Genomic DNA, 19,306 nt, shown 5'->3' with positions numbered 1-19,306 from the left:
TGAAGAAGATGTTTAAGAAGTTGGTTCAAGGAGAGGCGCACCAATTAATATTTGTTAATAAGGATAGCTATAGCACCATTCAAGAGCTGCGAGAGCAGAGGGCTGCGCTACAACTCAGCTGAGTGCGCGAGCACAGAGGATACAAGCTACCTGCATTTTGCACTGGCAACAGAGCCAGCCACAGGAACAAGCGGTACTGCCCTTCTTCATCTACACAGAATTTGGCTGGCCATTGAATCCTATTGCTTTCTTTAAAAGCAAAACTTCTGAGGAGTCCCAGCTGAAAGGGCTTCAAAACAACTTATCTTGATTTAATACCCAGAAACGTGTAACTGAGCAGCGTGCGGCAAAGGCAAACCAGTACAGTCCTCTGAAGATGTCAGCGAAGAGGTGCCCCAAGTGAGGCACGTTCACGTCACCCATCCACCTATTCGAAGAGCCTGGGACCAAGCCCCTTACAGGAGGCTCCCAAGAAACTAAGCAGCCACCGGATCTGTGGCAACCTGCGCTGTCACCAGCTTGAAACTGCTTACTAGGAAACAACACCGCCAACAAGCAACATCAACAGCTCTCAATATGGCAAACGATTGCCATGCAAAGGGAATCAAAGTGACGTCAAAAAATAACAGTGTTTAATACATTCACCTAGTCTCTGGAAAAGAGCTTGAAAGTAAAATGACAGAACTCGCAGGTGACACGTTTCTGCATCAAAAAAAGACAAGATGGGGAAGGAAACAAGGTGTATGGGCAACTGGATGCCATACTACGTTTTATTTTGATGAATACGAACATTTGTACCAGTTTAAGGTGTGACTGGGTTCTAAACCTGTAAACCTTTTCAAGAAAAGGGCATGGCACTGTAAAAAGCTAGATAAAATTATCAATATATGGTAAAAAATTGAAAGATGGGACCAGGGAAAGAAGTGGCAATAGTACTTTAATTATTGCTACCTAAGTAAAAGGCTCACTGCTCAGTGGAATACAGTATCCAGTTTTGGTTATTCTGCCTTAAAAAGCTAACCAAATAGTCAAAAGATTCAGAGATCAGAAAAAATGACTGAAAAACCACCAAGACATATGAATGAGTAAACAGTGAAAAACCCTATTATTGAAAGATACCTTAAAAAGGGATATAGAAACATGAAGCTTCCTGGAAAAGATAAACTTGATAGAAAAGGTTTCAAAGCTATGTTACTAGTACACAAAAAGGATTTTTTTTTTTTAAACCACTTGTCATTTTCTCTTCCACAAAGTTCGAACGGTCAACATCCTCACTACAAAGTATTTATGGAGCCAAGAGCCGAGTGGTATTCAAAATAAAATTAAGCATTTATATGTACACATGCTTACTGACATTAGATAAACGACACAAATGGACATTAAATGTTAGTTGTTGTTCTTAGTAGAATAGCAATAGTTGCACACATCCATGTGCCATGTTTCATCAAGATCAAAACTGGAAGAAAAAAATAGTCATTTCTGAAATGCAGGATACTAATTTCAAAAAAGACACAGCACTTATTCTTACCTAATTATTCTATGATATTCCATGTTTATCTCTGCAATGAAAGCAACATGTATACATTTCTTGCATTACTTTAAAAAGTAACAAGATTAGTTTAAAAACAAAACAAAACAAAAAAAGGCTGAAAACTCAGGATTAGCACGCTGAAGTCCAGAAAATAAGAACTGAATCATAAAGACTGCTGTCTATGCAATGCACTGGAGCAGTGCGTTTTAAATCAATCTGCTCGTTCCAGGCAATGTGTATATTGGGACAATTATTTGTTTTCCTTTCTCCAATGTTTAGTCACCATAAAAACCATCTACATGAAAACAGCTTGTGCTTTACAGTTCTGATGAAGCTTATAAAAAATTAATAGAACGTGAAAAAGGAAACACGATGATGCACAGAGATTGCATGTCCAAAAGACAAGAGGTACGTGCAGGTCTCATTGATAAGACGCTTAGTTCACACCTGGGGCAGCATTTTAAACCTAAAAGTTGAATTATAAAATGCATATCAAGAGTCATTAGCTATCATGCCAAAACTAAAATGCCATGAATTGAAGGAAGGATTTATGCAGTGGTTTCTCTTTCATTTACAGGGAACAGCAGAAACAATTACAGGAAAATGAGCAACTCTGCTAAAGTCTTGAGTATGCTCAGGAGAATGGCAAAACCTGCAGCAACGACAGGAAGGATGGGGTTTTGTCTGCCAGGTGGGATTCCGACTGCTTTCCTAGGGCCAAGGACGCTGACACCCTCTCCATCACACAGACAGCACAGGGTTTTAGCTCCTCCCGCTAGTGCCACATCCATGTGTTTCCTACAGAGGGAACGAGGACATGACGGGGCCACGTAACCACTGCAGCTCACTGAGCAGGCCACAGCGAGGGGCAGACCTCGTCCTCCTGCCTCACCCTGGCAAGCCAACTGGGTTACTGAGGAAAGAAGCTGGTGGGAGTTCTCCCAGCTCCTCTGGGATTTCCCTAGCTTCTCACAGTGACCTTACACAGCATTGCTCTTTGGAAATCGCTTTGAATCAGACCAGCAGACCTGTTTTTCTGCCTTCCCAGAAACAGATACTAAGGTGTACGCTAAACTGCCCTCTGATGCCTTATTTACGATATGCTGTTTCCTTCGAATACCTTAAGAAGTGCAAATACGCGAATAGCACCAACACAATCAAGGTAAAACCAGTCATGAAGAATGTAGTCTGGAACTGTGCTTGCATCATAAATCCTTACCTTATGATTTGTTATCAACGTGGGAATTAAACTCTGATAAGCAACTGTAAAAAGGTGCTTTTAAGGTTCCTCATTTATTCTCCTAAGATTGTCTGTTCTAAAACACGTTACAAGAATAAGAAACTACTGTGAACTGATGCTCATTAACACCAAGGGTTGGGGAAGAAATAAAAGAAATCACATGCAGGTAGCAAATAATGAGAATAAAATCCTATTCATCTTTTAGAGCAGTACATATTTCATAGCTACAGATGGCAGAATTCATAGATAAGGCAGAAAAAGATCAGATTCATAATTGTAAACACTGTTTTGAGAGCAGCTCTTTTCTAATAAAAAATAAACTTCTGGACTAGAGAACTGAGCCATCACAGCACTTTGCCCTGAGAGGAGAACCCCACCTACCACTGCCCCTGGAGGGGGGCATTCTGCCCCTGCCAGCATCCTGACATGCTGCTGATTGCTTTTTGAATAAAATCTGTGTAACTCAATGATAAATCTTGTAACTGCTTTCGGATTTATTGCTATACTATAGTTGTCTACACGATTACATTTCCAGCTGCTGTTTCACTGTAATTTCATGCTAATTCCTTCATGTTTATATTTGATGCTTTTAATACCATTGTTTTCTAAGGCATTTCAAAAAAGTATTTACCTCAGTGAGTCTGAACCGGTGAAATTAAATTAAACAAAATAAAAACAGTTGTATGTGCCTCTCTGCTAAGGAGACTGCCTAGGCTGTCTACAAAACTCATCTGCAACACTTCTGAAGCGTATTAGTAAGCAATATCCAAGCTACTAAGTTCAAAAAGGATGGAATTAAAAATACTAATGACTCATACGAAAACAGATAGAAACTAAGATTGTAATTTGATTAAAGATACTGTTCCACTAACAGGGACAATGAAAGGAACTGCACAGCACGTACTAATTCAGTTCTGTCGCAAACTGGCTCAGACCACTGGTGTCAAGATTAATCACTTGATTCTTCTTCAGAATCATTCCTCTGCTTAACACCATTTTGCTGCTCAAATCTGTCCTATTATATTCCTGGTTATTTAAAGAAAAAAAAGCATATGGCACTGGAGATACTGAGATAGCAAATGCAGCCTAATGGGTATAGCTGTCAGGCAGGGAAGTTGCTCAGGTACCTCACCCACCTGCCCGCAGACAGACCCAGCACAGCGCTGGCCAGCCCCTTCCCCAGCAGAGGAGAAACCTTAAAAAACTGTTCTCAAACTCCAGACAAGATTTTCCTTTCACTTCATATTTCGGTTCTACAAAGGTTTTGTCAGCTCAGCTTTTCAATCAAAGTCATACGCGCTCTTGCCAAGTATAAGCTTGCAAAGCAAGAAGTGGATCTGAAATTGCATATTGCTATTAGATGCTTGAGCTCCTCCTCCCTGCACCTAATTCCTTCTTTAGCTTGGGAAGATCTTCCTCACCGACACCCCAGAGTGAGACCAGGCACACGTGCTTCGCCTACTGGGGTTCAGTGTCCTGGCCTGTGTTACTCCTATCTCCATGGACTTCAGCTATCCTGCCTATGCTTTTGGTCTTATAGCTGTTTATTCAGCTGTCTTTTTTTTTTTTTTTTTTTTGAATTAGGAGTACTAACAGCTCTGGTTACACAGCACAAACAGACTGCACAATTTCTTTCTTTCCTGCTGACACACCCAATCCTTCTGCCAAGAGAAGAAACACCTTCTCAGGGAGAAAGCCCGTCATCGCAGTGAAGCTGTGCATGGGGAGATAAGGACCTGTGACCCTGGTTTACTTGGGAACAGTAGCGTCAAAGCATGCACACAGCAGGTCCCAGGCCTGAGCCCAGTTCACCCACACTAGGCTTTCTGTAGGGCTGAAGCCTTAAGGTCTGGTCTGAGCTTAGGTTCTTCCCCTTTTTCTGTTTCAATGACACAGAAACTTTTCATAGTCATTAAGAGAATTGAGAAAATTCAGTTTATGAAACAGCTGAATTCTGTAAGTATTAAAAACTAAACACAAATTACTGATTTGATTGCTTTTACTCTAAAATAATATTTAAAGTAATCAGAATGCAGATGAGAATATAATTCATTTTCAAAAGGAGAAAATACCTACAGCAAAATAACCCAAGTAACTTGGCAGAGGACATGGCTCCTGCCTGCAAGCACACAGAGTACAGGAACACTTGGGAACTGAGAGATGCTCCATTTCTGAGCTCAGGACAGGCTTCCCCAGGTAGGAAGACAAACGGCTGTGCAAACCAGATTCAGCTTATGAGAAATTCTAGCCCTACCTCGGGCAGCGGGTTTGTCAATCACTATTTTATCATTTTATTTGTCATTTTGGATTCACTTGACTGTTACATCAGCTGCATGTTACCGTTGGATTAATGAGGTATTTAAAAGGGCTAAACATGATATTCTAAGACAAGAGATTATCAAGTGCTAGAACTAGTTATTATGCTTAAACTGTGAGTATATGGAGAGAAGCTGCCCCACGCTACTGTCGTTTGATCCAAATACCGGATATTTGTCAAAACTTAAAAGATAAGCAGAAAAATGAAGAATCGTATTTCTGGAGAGGCAAACCAACACTGGAGAAAGGAGACCAGCAGCAACATTTATCTTCAAACAGATCTTCCAAATACAGTTAAAGACCATTTGGCTGGAAAAATGGACCACATCAATTTTGGTGTAAAAGGCATAACTGTATTTTAATTCATTTACAAAAGGCTCACAGATGTGGTTTAGACAAAAGCTGCTCAAGTTGCAAATATGCCTTTCTCTGGCAAGTCCCAGTTTCTTTCCGAAGGGTAGGTTGCTGCATGGAAGAGCAAAAAACACCAAGCAGCCTTGGGAATATATAAAAAAAAGTTTTTACTCAGAGCTAGGCTAGAGTTGAATATTTTTATAATGAAACCAGGCTAAACTGCTTTGTCAGGAAATTATCAAAGGAAACACAGCTGAGGTTGCTGAAAGAGCAAGAAGTGTTTGGATGCCTTTTGGTCAACAGTTTGGGGCAACTAAGAATTCAGTGAAGAATATAAAAGATGTTGCTGTCAATAAAGTCAAGCCTATTTGAGTAGAGTTCATAATTTCTTTGATAGTTCTTCATATCTGAAACTCAAAAGAAAACACAGGGTGGGATAAGTCCTTCTGGACTGAAACCTCCAAATTAAGTATAAGTCTGCATCAGACTGATCCTAAAGATGACCCTTGAGGAGTAAAGCTTTATTTATGCAATTCTACAATGCCAAGGAGAATCTCGTGGACCATTTTTGTGCACAAATTTTTAAATGCCAGCCTTTTTTCCATGCAGAATTGTAGACTATGTTTACTGGCATTCATGGATGCTAAAACAAAAAGAAAAATTATGCTTTGGGGAACAGGCTAGAGAGAGGCTGAGAAATACCCATGAAGGTGTCTTTGGAAACAAATTTCCTAGAACACACACCTCGGCTAACCTTGAACTCTCAGTACGTTTTCAAACTCCCTGCACTGACTAAAGGAACAGTCTGTGTTTGAACACACAGTATGAGATAACAACAGAGCGCTAACCCAGAAAACAGAGCTCAGTGAACAGGCTGGGAAGTTCATATAAGCAGTAAAAGGTGCTTCCAGAAGTATGTTTCTTACCTTTTCTATACCTGGTGATCATTTCAGTAGATATTCTGCCAGAAAAACCACCCTCAAAAAGTTTGATATATGTGTCTATTGCAAATACAGTTTGTATCAGCAAAGAAAAGTGATTTTGCTAGTTTATGGCTTATACTAATTCCTCAAGTGAAACAAGCTGTATCAGCAAAAGGACATTTTTGTTGTAGAACTATACCTACCCTAGCACTTTTGCCTGTATTGAGAGTTGTAAATAATCACAGTCCTTAGCATTTCCATGCTCACCCAAGTTTTATGTGTATATCTCACTTTAGGTGATCTCATTTGCACTGCACAAAATTCCTTGTCCTTGTAGCTTAATGTCTTTCTTCCAGGTTTTAGAGGGATCACTGAAAGCAAGTAACAAACTGTCTTCCAAAAGGCGCCTGCCTTTCACGCTGCGTAACACTCAAGTTCAGTGGAGAGCAGGTAAAGTCTCAGAGCTCACGTTATGAAAAGGGAAGTATACACAGCTCTGCAGGGAAATGTTAACAGGCTGTGTGAGGTGAGCATAAGTTACCAGTCTGACTGCTAGTTTATAGCAGCCATAGTTTAACTTCAATTTTAAAAGCTAGAAAATCCATAATTACCACAGAATGATTGGTTTGGTAATCTTTCCTTCCCCTCTCTCTTTTTTTCGCTTGTCCTGTCTTACTTAACTGCACTTTGAAGCCGCAGCTCAGGTCTTGTCTCTCTCTCAGATAGGTGGCTCTACCTTCCAGCTTTTAAGGGAGAAATTGCCATCACCGGAGGAAATCTGATTATGGATTATTTTGCTGCTTGAGTCAATGCTGGTGTATCTAGATGTAACTACTCATACAGTATGTAACATAATCTTCAATCTCTAGTGTAATTAGGAAGAAAAAGGGGAGTTAAGGACAGGCCAGAAATATCTTAATCATCAATGAAATCTGCAGCAGAAGCTTCTGGAGAGAAGCACTTAGATTCTTCCCCCTAGGGTACTTGATTCATGCAAAACTGATCTCGAAACAGATTAGGCAAACAATGAAAATACATATGGGAAAACTCAACTGTAGACTCTAGTTTTAGATGGTGACAACTGGTAAAAATTTTCAGAAATGCCTTGGTCTGTTAACAATCTAAAGTCCTCTGAAGATGACTTTGAAAATTTTGCCAAATACTATGAGTGAAACTGCACAACAGCTTGAAATGGCATAAATTAGAAGGGTGGCTTATGGTGATTCCTCTGATAGAAAACTGAGATCCACAATTAGCCTTCAGTTTAAGGTAACAAGAGCTTTTTCAAGTGAGATTTTTGAAAAATTATCAACTGTTTGGCATGCTTTGTGAAGATCAACAAATACAGAGACATTTCAGCGTAAAGACAATGAATAATAAATATTACTTTCACAGTAACTTTCATATTGCAGTAAGACAGACATTTTGACAGTCAGGGTACTGCACAAATGCAGGCACAGAAGCAAGAAGTGAGGCAATGTTAGGGAAAAGTGCCATCGTATGCTAAACAGAGTTGAAACTAGGGAGAAGCGAGCAACAGAGGAAATACTCCGGCTATTTAGGTCTCCACTAAAACCAGAGGGTCTTTAACTCACATACAGTATTATTTTATGATCAGACTTTGCCTCATTTAAATAAATTTTCTCATTTCAATCTGCTTTGGGTCACTCTGTCACCTTTTGCAATTTGTACACCCTTACACTGATTAAATGGCTGGAAAAGCAAATGCATATTTCAAGTAAAGTACCTGTCTCCCATTATTTTGGATGATACAGGCAAAGTCTGAGTGTTCATATGGGTCGGGCATATGTGCTCCAGATACAGAAGAGACATTTGTAATTGAGAAATAGAAAGCTCAGAGTAAAACATACCGCTAACAGAAACTATTACAACCAGGAATCAACACTGAGGATGAAATAATCTAAGCACTGACAGAGGTCCCATTTTCCAATGATCTGCATCAGCTTTATGTGATTTGACGCTAAGATGAACTCAGCAGAGAATCAGATCTGATGAATCTGGCACTGTGGAAAGCTGCTTGTCTGAGTGCGAAACTGTTTTTTCCTTGCTGTTAAATCAAAATGTATTAAAAAGTAGGTATTTGAGTCCTTGTGAAACAGCTAAATAAACAACAGTGAGTACCGTAAGGAGACATTTGTTGTTCCCCAGTTTTTCCAAGCTGTTTTCATGTCTTTGCCATGAAAGTAGAAATGGCAACAGTTCAGGTACTTCCTCTTAAGACAGCTATATAACCTTCAAAACATTGTTTCCTAGGAGCCAAAAAGCATCTTAAATTTTCACCAACAGGCAGCCACTGCTCGGGAGGAGTCTTTTCTCTCAACCAAACAATTAATCCTGATCCACTTTGAACTCTTCCAAAATGCTGTGGACAATTTTATTCGAAAAGAAAACTGTCGATGACATGTCTGTCACTCGTATCCCAAGACAAGCACAGAAAACAGTGTAATGTCTGGCTTGCTACCACAAGCTCATCATTTTTGCATCTGCTAGCAACAGCTGATGAGATCATTCACTAGACTGTCATGAAGTAAAAATATACCCGTAAATATACTCAAGCTCTCGGATCACAAGGGACAGCCCATCTCGTGACAATCTCCATGGTTGCCTGATGACTGACTTCACTCTTATCTCTATCCCTTCCTGCTTCTTGCCATGGGGGCCCTGGGAAATTCTTGGGATTTGTATGCCAAAGGAAAGGGAAGCACACTTATAACTTCTACAGGGTCAAGATTTCGGAGCATTCCAGCTCAGAATTTCGTACTGAGCATAACTGCTCTTGGACGCTCTCAAAAATTAAACAGGTGTTTACTCTTCCTGGAAGATAGTTGTTTGCCCGTTTGTTTTCTTTGCTTAGAACATGGAAGGCAATTTGTTCCAGCATCCATCCTAATTATTGTTACCTCAAGTAATCCGAACTCTTTAGGAGGAGGGGAGGTTTATTTATTTATTTTTTAAAAAGAGACTAATCTCTATACACAGTTTAATATCAGAAACCACATTTTGTTTTGCATTCTTACCTTCCCTGATTGTTTACATCTCCATTGTTTTCTTATAGCACAATCTCTGTAATAGGTCTTTTCCTTGCATCTGAAATGGCTGCAGTGCATTTCCCTCTATCTGGTATGTATAAGGTCTCAAACAAGATATTTTCAAACACCAGCATTTCGTTACCTTTCCCTCTTCCCTTACCTTAAGTTACCCTGGTGGTGGTAAGAAACTGAGTCACTGGCCACTACTTCAGAAGTGAAAGTCAAATCGGCTTTTAACTAAATAAAGTCACATTAGCAGCTTGCAATAATTTGAAGCAAATAGCTCAGACACCACAACCTCACAAAGACCGGAGACTGCTCTGAAGAGGGACTCAGGATGCAGGCTCAGATAAGGTGACCTGCCGAACTCAGCTACTGGCTGTGTACAAAATCGGTTGTATTGCTGCTTCTACTGTACATTTCCATTTCTTCTGGCTATGACACATGTAATTTTTGACAGTTCAGAAACATTACAGAGTCTCTGATGGTGTTACAATCACAGGGAGACCACCAAGGTACTACGACCACTTTTAGCAATTCAATTGAGAACGGATGAGCAAAAGGTAAGGTGTCTTGCATCTCTAGTACTACCCACCGCTCAGGACAAAGTACAGGAGTGGTAAATACAGGTAACCGTGCAGTGTTACCATCCTCACAGCACTCGCTCCGCAGACGAACAGCCGACACCAGTTTGCAGGGCTGTCAGCCCAGTGCCTTCTGTGCGCGCTAAATTGACTCCAAACCCCTCGCAAAGCAGGACTGACATTCCCTTCTAGCTCATGTCATCGCATGGCGCCTGCTGACTGACAAATGCACATAATGAAGTGTCATGACTGCTTACTTAAAGGAACACGTTCCCACTGAAATATCTGCACAGCTTAACGGGTGTTCTACAGGTGCAAGAGACAAAGAAGAAGCCAAAAAAGACAACTGAGACGCCACATTTTCCCTCATATATATATGCCAAGGAAACCATTATTTTTTTTGCAGTTTTTAAAGTGCTACTAGGAAGTAAAAACAAAACAAGCAAGAAAAAACACTTCAGCCAGGTCAAATGCGTGTTCAAGCAAAGGTAAGAAACCACTTAAAGCTCTTAGAGGATTATAAGTCCCCTTGACAGGTCTGATAATTTTCAAGGCCTAATTCCATTATAGTATCTGGCAGCCTGCAAGGGCACATTTTACTAACTATAGGCCACCAGGTCATGATAGATGTTGACAGAGAACATTAAAGGTTAAGTAGATGTAAGACCATAAAACATTTCAAGCTGTACAGTGCCAACAGTGTTAACTAGCAAACATGGAGCCGTTTGAGAGGAGAAAAATATAGTTGGGTCTTTCACCAACTGCAGTCACGGGGGATCCTAGAAGAACCAGGTGTCCGGGGTGGGCACTGGGCACGTTCACATTACGTGAAAATCCTTTATGCTTGATCAAAGTCATGTTACTCATGATTTATAAAGAGTAAGACTGGATTAAATAACATGGGCGGGTTAAGAAAACATACCGACACCACAGATTTACTAGTCCTGCTCAGCTGAGCAGCCCCACACCTGCGGTTCAGCTCCTCACAGAGGACTCCCCAGGCACACCCCAGCAGCAGAGTCAGAGCACGCAGCTGCCTCCGTGTCGCAGGATGTCGTTTTGACTTTGAAAAGCAGCACTTGGACCCTCAGTGACGATGGTGTGAGCCAACAGTTAAGACAATTCAGCAAGACAGTAATTTTCTCCTAAATCCCCTACAAAACTTTTTCAAGAATAACTGCATAACCGCTGCAGGTGGCAATGCACGCTTCAGCGATGCTGAGAGCATTCATGCACCACGTTTATGCAGCAGTTAACCTTGTAGTCATTAAATAAATATAAAAACTGAAACTAGTATTTCACATTCCACATTGGTCAACAGAAAAGAAGGTGTCACATGGATGTCTGATACAGAAGATGCTGCCTGTGTATACACAAAAGGCTTGAAGCTCTTCAGCATACTCTCTTCTACATGGCACTATGAGGATATTCACTCATAAATCATCATCATTTTTATTTGTTTGTTTGTTTTTGAAGGAAAAAAAAAAGATCTCCTCTGAGTGACATCTATCGGGATAATAAACTGCCACCACCGCAAACAATTAAATTAAAAGCTGTTCAATATGTAAGGGGGGAGGGAGCTGACTACTGACCAAGTCTGACATACAAATAGCTTGCTAATTTGTCAGTGAGCCAAAATAAATGGAATGGGCTGGCTACAGGTGCAGGTAAATGCCGCAGGAAAAGACATCAATAAATCATTTAGCTCTCTCTAACATTCTAGATTACAGTCATTTAACACGAAGGACATCTCTGCCTTTGCAACATGATTCGTGAGTGCTTCAAGTGAACCATTTTAAGTCAGCAGTTAAGATGGGACTTGAAAAATTTGTGGTTTTTTGTTTGTTTGTTTGTTTTTTTCTCATTTCTTATAATCAACTCCTAGCAGAAGTTACAAAGGCATCTTCTGTTCTGTTTACTGCAAAACGCAAAATCAAGATTTTGGGTTATTATGTAAAAATGATCAACTACCTCTCCAAGTCCAAAACTCTCTTGATGAAAGAATAAATCTCCCCCTGGTATTTTTTATAGATGGAGAAATGAAGAAGCAGCTTCCTGAGTATCTGGCAATCCATAAGGACAACATTCCAGTCTTGCTAAATTTAGAAGTGCCTATATGGAAGGGTGAAAACAGTCGGTCATGGTTTATTATACTTATTCCTTACAAGTCCCCATAATTCTTCAAATATTTCTTTAAAAAGCCACCCACTGGCTATCTCATCTCTCTGCTCAAACACCATCTGCAGGGCCCTTTCTCTGTGAAAATGGCACAAGGAGCCACAAATAATGACAGCCAGAAGCTTAATTGCATGTTCAGAAGAAGGTGACCCTCATATTAGGACCAGGAACACAAACGCGCAAGGGCCATCTATACTTCTATTTTTCAAAGAGCTTAAAGGTATATACAGGAGCCATAAATAAAGCCAGTTAGTAAAATGATTAAGATCTCTGGTATCTAATGGATAAGGCCATATAAAAGCTTATATGGACGTTTCTGGTTTTACCCTGATTCCAAAGCAACTTTTCTCTAATAATGTGTATTTCTTGACAGCCACAAATTACTTTGGATAGTCACTTAGAAGACCTTCCAGATAAATCAGCCAATTAAGAAACTACAGTATTTCCACCCTGAGGAATATTTAGAAAACATTTATAGCCATTTAGAAAGCTGACTGCAATAGGACAATTTCACAATACCTTCAGGAAGACAACGTGGTTGAGAAGCTTCCTCCAGACTAACCTCTCATTTGCCCTATTGCTGGAAAAGCAGTAAGAATGCGTATGAATGAAAAGGTAAGCAGGAACATGAAGGAAGATTGAACGTTACCATTTCTTGGTTCCAAAAATATGCCATGTTATTACACCTAGGATGGTAGGAACTTTTACACGCTTAGAACCACACGTAACAGCTAGGCACACTGCCAAACATGCATTACGACTCAGAGCTACCAGCCGAATTTGGATGGAACCCCAGCTACAGTTCCCAAGTTCACTAAGGTATCACCAAACTCAGCAAAAAACCACAAAGGGTATGACACAACCCCATGGCACATCTGTCTGAGCAGCATGGCTGGAGTTAAATCTATTGTCAGCAACAAAATGAGAATGTTGAGAAATATCAGTAGCAGACCCCGTTAACAGAACCAGGAAGACCTGCAAGCTGCTCAAGGCAGTCAAATAACAGCCTGTGATCAATAGAAGCAAATACTGCTGGCAGATCAAGCAGGATCAAGACTACATAAGCCACTGCAATCTGTATGAATAAGTAAATCATGACAGGCTCCTTTGAAAGCCTCGGTGTTAGGGCAATGCTTGAAAAACTCAACTTTCTTAAACAGTTGGATGGTGCTGGTACATAAGCGTGAAAGTAATGGTACTGTTAGCACCCTTCTGGGGTGTCTGACTAGAATACAGATAAACAAATGTCAATGTAAGAGAGTAATTTTTTAATCTTCCTGCTACATAGTAATGCAGAAAATAAGGCAATTTCTTGTTAATAAACTGCTGAATGTACTAATCCACTAAAGCAAACAAGAAGTCAGTAAAGCTGGTTAGCAGAACTAATTGAGTACTGAAAACAGTCATCTCACAATCTGCTCTTAGCAGTCTTGGTTACCTTTTTGGACTCAATAAAAGATACCCAAGAATACGTGGAGGAGCGATTTTACGAGCCTTCCAGATTGTCCTACTTCTGCTTCCACTGAACCTCTACCAGCTTCATTTATAACTGTTAGGTCAGAATTATTTTTAAAATCCAGTACAAATAGTTTTAATAACAAGCATGCAAAAGAAGGAACTCATCCGCATATTACAACAAATATAATTCTAATGAGCTTGCATTTACCAACAATTGTGGTTTTTCATCTGCTTCCAGGATTTCAACATAGACATGAGTGCAGCTTGCCTACCTACTGAAATTTAAGGGATTTAAGGGATGCTCAGGAGGTACAGAAAACATTAACTTTTAACAAGTAGAGGAATTAGAAACTGATATACAAACATAAAAGGTTATTCATCAAACTGATGAGAGCTGTACTTCAGTTACAATAAACAACAAGAATTAGGAGCTTAGCTGGGTTTCTGAACATTTTATTGGTACTAATAAAGACAACTGAGAAGAAAATTAACTTTTTTTCTGGAATAGATCAAACTGCCACTGGTCACACTGGATTACTGTCAACAGAATGAGCCCCAACAAGCTCAGAATCAGGATCAGTAACACACTCCAGAGAATGCAAGACGTTTGAGAATGATCCAGGTCAACAACTGAAGAAATGTTTAACACCTATTACAGGTAGGCTGAGTGGCAGCCTTCCACGCTGCTTTAGTAATTACTGTCCCAGTGTCACTCATTCTGTAACCATACCCTGTCTTGATCTTACAGAGAAAATTCTGAAGTGAACTTCCAATTAATAATCAGGAAAAAAACTGGTCTGCGTTCATTCTGGGCTTCTCTCGTCTCTGCACCAAATTCTCAGTGCAAGAGCCTATGTGTGTGCCAGACTGGCTGGCTGCTTTTTCATCGATGATTAATGGATATGCACTCTTCACCATGCCTTAAAAGCTATTACTGCTCTGCTTTATTCTGCATTTGTGTAGCTCTGATAATTATTGAAACACACTTTTTATTTTGAAGGCTAGCTCTCCTGTTACATTCCAATTTAAAAGTTTTTGTTCAGGCATTTCAAATTGTTCTGATATTGAGGAAGCTGTTTTGGGGCATTTATTTGTCCTTACAGGCCTTATGGCTCACCTTCGCCAGCTTCCTCTGATGGTGACCTGCTGATGTCTTACCGACCTCTGGAGAGGGGTGGCAACGCAGGCAGGTGGGAGAGCTGGTCTCCTTTCACCTGCACCCTTTATCAAACTTGGCAGTACTCTAAACCTCCCTTAACTTTATCCAAGTGACACTGGGTTGGGGAACACCCGTTTCTATAAGGGTGCTTCTTCAAATTTTGGGCATAGGAGAACCAATGGGAGGGGAGGGCTGGAGTGCCAAGCTTTCTAGTAAACGCACACAACACTTGCAAGTTACTTCCTGAGCTAGTATTTTATATACCTAAACATCCTTTTGCTAAAGCGTTTTGCAAGCAGGTATACCAGGTGGAATTTCTTTCCCTGTCCTGCTGTTAGAAGAATCAAGAGTGATTAACACAAACTATTTTTTCCAATGTGTTAACTTTTCATTATTTCTACAAGGACCTGCTCATTTCTCTCACTGTAAACTAATGATCAATAACTCCACACTACAGCAAAACAGGCGTCATGGCTAGTGTTTTTTCACAGCCCTTTCTGGTTTATTCTGGAAAAGCAACACAAGGCAAATCATCAGAGCAAACTCTAGGAAATTCAGAGGACTGGGGACGTTTGTTACAGCACTTTTTCTTAAACCCCCAGGTTACACCTATGATGCACTGCAGGCCGTACGTACCCTGCGAGGTCCCCGAGGTGTACACCATCGGCTCAGCCTGCGCAGCTATCCGCATGGCTCAGCGGGGCTGCTGCGGGGGCTCACCTCACATCGCTCAGCCCTAGCTCCAATGCCTCCGCACCATCCTGCAGTCACCGATGGCTGAGCAGAGCTGGGGAAGCCCTGCTGTCCAGCTGCTTATGGGTACTTTCAGAGGTGTCTGTGACAGATGCTTCCTCTGGCTGTTCCACCAAGGATAAAACAAGTTTTCTGCAAGAGAAGCCCTGAGGAAGTTATTTCCTGGGGCAGTCTCTCTTCTTACGTTGAGAGGAACAAAACCAGAGAGCTTAGAGCTTCTTCATCTAGATCTCTGGAACATCACTTCATTTAGCAATGTTCCACATAGTAAGGTTTCGTTTTGTTTTACTTTTTATTTTTCCCTGGCTAGCTCTTACCATTTTGGTGTAAAATATAATATTATCTTCTTTCGCCATGAGAGAAAAGCTACATTACAACTGTAAAATCCCATAGAGTGAATTTCCTCTTGGTTGCACTCTGCTGAGATTTCTTGTTGCTGTTGATCAGCAACTCCCTTTTGCTGGTGTCCTGATTACGAGAACGTATGGCTACTGCAGCCAAGCAGCCTTGCATTGTCACAGCCCCAGTTGTCACAGTTGTCACAGCCCCGGTGACAACTCAAGCTAGCATGGGAACTTCTGTGTCATCAGCTTGGCTTGTGACACAGAAAAACACAATTCTCTTGGACAAGCTACACATCTAGTAATTGCTGGGGATTTTTGGGGGGTGGGGAAGTTGAGTTGGATCCAGTGGCTGTTGGTCTGATTGCTGTATTAACCTTAATGGCAACAGAAAGCCTATTTTCTTAGACTCTTCTCTCTGAACTATCTCACTCTAATTAAAACTGTACCTGTTACTACAGCAAATTAGTTTATTAATTGAGCCCAAAGTATCTTCTATTATTCTCTCACTGTTAGTTTGAACACTCATGGTTTTTGGTTTGTAACCAACAATTTGTGTGTTACACGGGCACTGCCTTTCTTGGGTGCTGACACAGCAGCCAGCATCAGGCTTCCAGGAGTAAATGCCACTTGCAGCACAAGCAACACAAATAAGAGCACGTGTTTCTCTAAAGTATGAACACAACATTTCTGTCAGAACCACCCAGACATCAGATCTCAAGAGCACAGATCTGACATTCGCACCCATTCTACCACAAATGTAAACTAAGTCAGACGCTTAAGACTAACTTTTAAACCTCTCTCATGATCAGTGTTTTCAATTGCTACCACGAAACTGGACGTTGTCAGTTCAGGCAGCTTCCTTGCTTGTGAGAAGTCACCGTATTTGCAGGCATATTTCCCCAGAGATTTTCTGAGAGGTCCTCCAGAAAGGGGCAAGGTGTGTGTGTAGGGGATCAATTTCATGTTAAGTTTTTTTAATAAAAAATTTCATCCTAATTTCAAAACTGAGTCTCTGGTAGCACTCCTCTGCTGGCTTAAAATCCAACTGAAGCATTACGGATTGAGTTCTTCTGAAGTAAATTTACATAAAAGCAAACTTTTGTTCTCAAGTTCTACTCTGGTTTAACTGCCATTTTGATTTCAGTAGTAAGTGAAAAGAGGAACAAAATCCTGCTAAGCTGATCAGTGTCAGTGCAGAGGAAACATGCTTTTGCTCAACTGAGAGGAGCTTCTACTTTTCTGCATTTTAGTTAGCCACTGATATTACTTTCTTTACCAATATAACTGCAATAAAGTTCTAACTTAAGAAAAACTAAAGGAAACAATGGATTACTTACAGCAATTTTAATTGGGTCTGAATTTTATGTACTTCCATTTCCAGGTGGTGTTTTGGCCTTGCTACCTGCTTCTCTCAGGTCATTCCAGCCCAACTGCCTGGTTAGCACAACCTTACTGAGACACGACTTCTTAAAAGCAACTGTCTGCACAGTAGCTTCTCTCTCCAGAACCTGCAGATCTGCACAACCAACATCAGCCTCTGTAGTTTTCTGAGCAAAGATAAGTTGTTGCCTGAAATGAGGGCTCAAATTGGCCATTTCAGCCAGTCAGCTCTGTCTAGATGAAGTGTCTATTCGATCCGAAGTCCATAGGCACTACAGGATTTTCTGCCAGACCTTCGCAAGGGCTCACCTGAACTCAGAGTCAAGTAGTTTTACATGAGTGAAGTCAGCGCTGCTTTTGACAGTGACTTCAGTGACACAGGATCTGATACTGACAGTGCTTTAGACAAAACCTATTGCACTTTGTGCTGCGATTTTACTGATGGGAGAGCTGCTATCTACAACAGCAAGTCTCTTTCCCCAACAAACCACGGTGTTGATGCTTGCTGGGTTCAAACACCTGAGATGCAAACACTGAAGCCGTCTCAATCTGTTGTGCTCATTTTTTGCAGTACATTAATCTGCACCGTCTTATTCAGGTGAAAATTATTGCTTGCTTTAAATCAAGTAACTAAAACAAAAATCAACACTCCCTGCACCATGTAGGAGTCTCAACTTCCACTCTGACATCACCAGTTTTAAACTTTCTGAAAACTCCTTAAACCATATGCAAATTATATCATCTCTTTAGCTTTTACACCAGCAAAGAAATAAACAAGACAGTTATTATTAGTAAATACAAGGGGCAAAAAACTTGTCATCTCAAACACCCAAGACTGCCACTGACACGCATACTTCTTGGGAGTTGTCTTTGAACCCACTTGCCACGGACGCACGCTGTTTGTGAGTTATGCATGACAAGGTCTTTATAAAGACAGCAAAAATGAAATGGTGGCAGCAGGATTGTCGTTGCTGCTCACAGAACAGCACATCACATTTTGACAGTGCCAGGCAGGCTAAAGTTGAAGAAAATACCACTGATGATTGCTGCTGCATTTTGGTTTTATGATTGCAGGTAAAATAAACAAGATTCTCATGCAAAAAATAATAAAAGAAAAAACATTTCACCCTCTAAAATAAAAACATCATAAAGCAGTTAAATGAGCCAGATGTGAATTTCCCTCTCGCATCCCAAAATCTCACAAGGGGCAAACACAACGAGCGGTAACTGTATGCAAATGTGTCCCAGTTTCCTGCTGGAGCTGCCTTTCCTCCCCTGGTGCTGCTGTTTCCATCTGACAACATGCAGCACTGCCTTACCCACAATGCACCCGCTCGCTGCCACACGCACGCACACACACACACTCGGACAGGCTGACACACACACACACACACACACACACACACACACGTACACACACGTACACACCCCCTCCCCCCGAAGAAACCAACTTACCCACAAGTTAGCTTTCATTCAAAAAAACTAGTCTTCCTTTGCTCCCCCTCCTCTGTTTTTTCCTGCCTCTCTTCTGCTGCAGAAAAAGGCCACATATGTCTGAAAGCACTTCTAGGCAGAAACCATCTAGTGCAGAACAAAGACAGCCGGGGTTGCCTTAATCTCAGCACAAGGCAGCCAGTAGCTATTTTCAAGCTTGTTCTCTCTCCCCTCTCTGAGGGCACCCTGCTCTGTTTCTCCCTCTCTCTCTCCTCTTTGCCTGTCCAGCTACTGCACAACACACATCAATTATTCATTGCTTGTCTCCCGGTTTCCAGGCAAAACCAATCACAGATGGAGTCTTGCTAATGGGCTCATACCGTACTTGCCAACAGGCTATTTGTGCTCAAGCTACAACCCTCTAGAGACAATAAAGAGAATCAGGTTAAGCTTTAAAACTTCACACATACGCGAACAGACCTAAAACAGCAATATACATGTAAGCATCCATATGACATTGCTTAGGAGTACGTCTTCAGCAGACGGCATGGAAAAAGGCTGCTTTAAATCTTCTGAAAGGGTTTTAAGAAAATCAAACACTC

The 19,306-nt window shown here is 40.9% G+C and overlaps 1 protein-coding gene across 25 annotated transcripts in view; it reads right to left on the bottom strand.

The window, feature by feature from the left end:
- The window catches only part of ZMIZ1 (zinc finger MIZ-type containing 1), a 353,245-nt gene that overhangs the window by 74,008 nt on the left and 259,931 nt on the right, over window positions 1-19,306 (bottom strand). The window contains exon 1 of one of the 25 annotated variants that reach the window (XM_083843106.1): window positions 18,726-19,303. The exons of 23 other annotated variants lie outside the window; for them this stretch is intronic. The gene's annotated coding sequence lies outside the window, so the exon portion shown is untranslated. Of the gene's footprint in view, window positions 1-18,725; window positions 19,304-19,306 lie in introns of those variants that run through there. One more of the 25 variants, XM_083843104.1, reaches the window with a different exon arrangement.

This window comes from Anser anser (assembly GCF_964211835.1).
Source record: "Anser anser genome assembly, chromosome: 7".
In the NCBI taxonomy this organism is placed as follows: domain Eukaryota; kingdom Metazoa; phylum Chordata; class Aves; order Anseriformes; family Anatidae; genus Anser; species Anser anser.
Note: the sequence above shows the minus strand (reverse complement) of the source record. Positions and strands in the feature narration are given on the sequence as shown.